Raw genomic sequence first — 4,667 nt, 5'->3', positions numbered from 1 at the left:
CTGGCGCAACTGGACTTGGTGGGCTTCGGGTACTCTACTGACAAGAATCTCCAGCCCAGCGCCAAGCTTACTCTTTTCTTCAAGGGTGTGGCGACGGCTCTCCAGCAGCTCCGGGAAAGGATCCCAAAGAAGCTGGCTGACGAGTCGCGCGCAATCTGCGCCAAGGTCTTGGAGAAGGTGTTGGTGAAGATACTCTTCCGCAATCCGGGCCTCGACCTCACCCGCGTCCTCAAGAAGCTGTCGGCGGGCGCTGATCTCGAAGAGCTCAAAGCCATTGTCGCACCCATTGTGGACAAGGTGAATGAAGTCAGGAGGATCGATGGAGAGCGCGTGGATTAGGCCACCCTTCTTCTCCCTTCCTTGTCGCTGTTATTTAAGTTATGAGAACAATTTAGTCAGTGCTGCAACAAGTTACTTTTGTAATATAACTTTATTCTGGGCAACACTTGCTACGTTATCTCCTTTACTTGATTCTTTTCTTTGTATGTTTTTACCCTACGCTTTTAGGGGACTTGCCGGCGCAGGCACGCTTGCCGCGAGCACAGAGTGCGGAACATCAGCAGCCCGCTGGCAGTACCGCCTCCGGCAAGAAACCTTGTCGCAACTAGTTGCAGCACAGTTAAATTGTTGAGCGGACTCGAAACAAAGTAAGGGCGCAACTAGCTACGAGGAGGTTCCTCCGCGCACAGGTTTTCCATACAAAGCACGGTCGTTCAAGGAAGATAACTTAAAATTTTAAGAACTGATCATGCCCAGACTTTGGCTAGTTAGCTTTTTCTTCTTTGTCGTCTGTGTCCCGGCAAGGCCAAACTTCTTTGAACGACGCCTAGTCTACACTATTATCTTCTTATCTTCTCCTCCCCCCCCCCCCCGGTGAACTTGTGGGCGAAGGAACCTTCTTTTTGAGAAAAAGAAGAGAAAATAACGATATGGAGCCTTAAGGCTCGTTATTGCTTACCGGGGCAAGTGTTGCACAAAGTGTCAGATAAAACATGCAAAAAAGAAAGAATGCATGAAATTTGACAAGATGTGCGGGGCACATAAACTTTATATATGCACGGGATCTGCGCCCGGCTTTGTACAAAGGGTTACATGCAACAGTGGCAAGGCTTGTACAAAAGGTGGTTGCCGGAACAGGTTCCGGCAACCGCGCCTTATGGGTAAAACTTATGAAGATGCTCTATGTTCCAGGAATTGCTCACCGGAAAGCCATCTTCGGCCTCAAGGCGGACAGCGCCAGGCCTAGTGACTCGCTTTACCCGATAAGGGCCTTCCCACTTCGGCGTCAACTTGTTGGAATTCTTGGCGGATTGAATGCGCCAAAGAACAAGGTCGCCTTCCTCGAAACTTCTGGCATTAACTTTGCGGCTATGATAGCGACGCAAAGCCTGCTGATATCGAGCAGCTCGTACAGCAGCCTGAAGACGATCTTCCTCGAGGAGCAGCGCGTCATCTTGTCGCAGCTGCTCTTGCTCAAGCTCATCATAAGCGAGCACTCGAGGCGATCCATATACGAGTTCCGTGGGGAGAACTGCTTCTGCTCCATAGACTAGAGCAAAAGGTGTCTGGCCAGTGGCTCGATTTGGTGTCATCCTGATCGACCAAAGAACCACTGGCAGCTCCTCGATCCAATTTCTTCGGCACTTGTGCAGCCTGTCGAAAGTTCTGGTCTTGAGCCCGCGCAGCACTTCAGCATTTGCCCTCTTCGCTTGACCGTTGCTTCTCGGGTGAGCAACAGAAGCGAAGCAGATCTTGGTGCCAAGATCTTGGACGTACTACATGAAGGTGCGGCTCGTGAATTGTGTGCCATTGTCGGTGATGATCCTGTTAGGGACTCCAAAACGGCAAACAATTGACCTGAAGAACTTGACTGCCGACTGTGCTATCACCTTCCTCACTGCTTCCACCTCCGGCCACTTCGTGAACTTGTCGATTGCAACGTACAAGTACTCAAAGCCCCCGACAGCTTGGGGAAAGGGGCCGAGGATGTCGAGCCCCCAGACCGAAAATGGCCAGGATAAAGGGATTGTTTGGAGAGCTTGAGCTGGTTGATGTATCTGTTTGGAGTGGAACTGGCACGCTTCACACTTGGTTACTCGTGCAGTTGCATCCTGAAGGGCTGTCAGCCAAAAGAAACCTTGCCGGAAGGCTTTGCCGGCAAGTGCTCTTGCGCCAATGTGGTGACCACATATGCCTCCATGTATCTCCGCCAACAGCTCCTGTCCATCTTCCCGGGAAATGCACTTCAATTTCACTCCGTTGAATCTTCTTCTGTACAGTATGCCATCAACAAACTGGTAGATACTTGATTGTCAGGCTACTCTCTCTGCTTCTTCTTGCTCTTCAGGAAGTTCTCCTGTTTGAAGGAAATGGACGATCTGCTGTGCCCATGCCGGAGCTTGTGGCTCAACGACAAGGACTAAAGGCGCAAATGCTGCTGCGGGAACATCTGCTTCCACAGCAAGAATCTGTGATTCAGCTGGAGCATGATGCTCCCCGGCAAGCGTGTCGGGACACAGCTTGTCAGGAGCGTCTGCTTCAACGAAACAAACCCTAGGGCTTGTCGGAGCAGACTGCTCCTCAGCACTCTTTGTGTTGATCTTGGGGACCTTCTTGACGGCGGCTTCGGGGAGCTCTGCCGGAAAGTAGTCGCCAGTAACCAACTTCCTCTTCTTGCTCTGTCCAGTTGATGGTGTTACAGATGGTTGAGTCAGCTTGAGCACAAAAATTCCTAGTTCCACAAGTAACTTGAGTGCGGCGCACTTTGACAGGCCGTCTGCAATGTCGTTCTGAGCTCTTGGAATGTGTTCCATCTACAGGCCATCAAAATGTTCTTCTAGCTTCCTCACTTCATCAATGTAGGCTTCCATCAACGGACTCTGATAATCTTTGTTTACTTGACGGACGACAAGCTGCGAGTCACCCCTGACAATAAGCTTCTTGATCCCAAGGTCCGCGGCAATTCTGAGTCCAGCAAGCAAGCCTTCATACTCTGCAGTATTGTTTGTTGCTTGCTCCTTGGGAAAGTGCATCTGGATCACGTACTTGAGGTGCTCTCCGGTGGGTGCGACAAGTAGTACGCCCGCACCGGCGCCTTGCAGCGAGAAGGCACCATCAAAGTACATGATCCATTCTTTGCTTGCTTCCTTGACGGGGATGCTCGTCTCCGGAGTTTCTTCATCAGGTGTTGGCGTCCATTCCGCTATGAATTCTGCCAATGCTCGGCTCTGGATAGTTGAGGTACTCTCAAACTTGAGGCCAAAGCTTGACAATTCCAGTGCCCACTCGACAATCCTACCTGTTGCTTCTGGATTTTGCAGTATCCTCTTCAATGGAAAGCGAGTGACAACTGTGATCTCATTTGCTTGAAAGTAATGGCGCAGCTTCCTTGAGGCCATGAGAAGGCCGAAAAGCAACTTCTGCACTCCAGAGTACCTTGACCTAGCCCCCTGTAGAAGGGAACTGACAAAGTAAACTGGGCGCTGCACCATCTTCTTTTGTTTCTCTTCCTGCGGCTGCACAGATTCATCCTTGTCGGGACCAGAGCTTGCCGGAGAAGCCCCCTGCTTGTCGCTGGATTCGCTTGCCGTGGCCGCTGGCTCATCATCCGCCTCCCTCTCCGCTACTAACGCAGCACTAACCACTTGATTGGTTGCCGCCAGATACAGCAGCAACTTCTCTTGTGGCCTAGGTGCGACAAGTATTGGAGTGGAGGACAGGTATCTCTTCAAGTCTTGCAGCGCAGCCTCCGCTTCCGGAGTCCATTTCATTGGCCCTGCCTTTTTCAAAATTTTGAAAAATGGCAGGGCGCGCTCAGCAGACTTGGAGATGAACCTACTGAGAGCAGCAACACAGCCGGCAAGCCTTCGCACATCCTTGACGCGCTTTGGTGCTTCGATCTGCTCAATGGCCTTGATCTTGTCGGGATTGGCTTCAATCCCCCTCTGGGACACAAAGAACCCGAGAAGCTTGCCGGAAGGAACTCCAAACACGCACTTCTCAGGGTTCAACTTGAGATTGATCTTGCGCAGATTTGCAAAAGTCTCGTCCAAATCTCGGATCAAAGTTTCTTTGTCCTTGCTCTTGACCACTATGTCATCCATGTAAGCTTCTACATTTCTGTGCAGCTATGGCTCAAAAGCATGACTAACTACCCTCGCAAATGTTGAACCAGCATTCTTTAGTCCGAAAGGCATCCGTACAAAGCAGTACGTGCCACATGGAGTAATGAATGCGGTTTTCTCTTCATCCTCTTCTGCCATGAAGATCTGATGATATCCTGAGTATGCATCAAGAAATGAAAGCAAATCACATCCTGCCGTGGAGTCAACAATCTGGTCTATGCGCGGCAAGGGAAATGGATCCTTGGGACAAGCTTTATTAACATCAGTGAAGTCAATACAAAGCCTCCATTTCCCATTTGCTTTGCGCACGACTACAGGATTGGCCAGCCACGTTGGATGGAGCACTCCTCTGACCAGGCCTGCTGCTTCCAACTTCTTGATCTCTTCAGCAATGAATTCTTGTCGCTCCACTGCTTGCTTCCTAACTCTCTGCTTGACGGGCCGCGCGTGAGGGCAGACGGCAAGGTGGTGCTCAATTACTTTCCTGGGAACACCGGGGATGTCAGATGGTTGCCACGCAAACACATCGACATTCGCCCGCAG

This window comes from Triticum aestivum, chromosome 2B (assembly GCF_018294505.1).
Source record: "Triticum aestivum cultivar Chinese Spring chromosome 2B, IWGSC CS RefSeq v2.1, whole genome shotgun sequence".
In the NCBI taxonomy this organism is placed as follows: domain Eukaryota; kingdom Viridiplantae; phylum Streptophyta; class Magnoliopsida; order Poales; family Poaceae; genus Triticum; species Triticum aestivum.
This window is presented reverse-complemented; position numbering follows the sequence as displayed.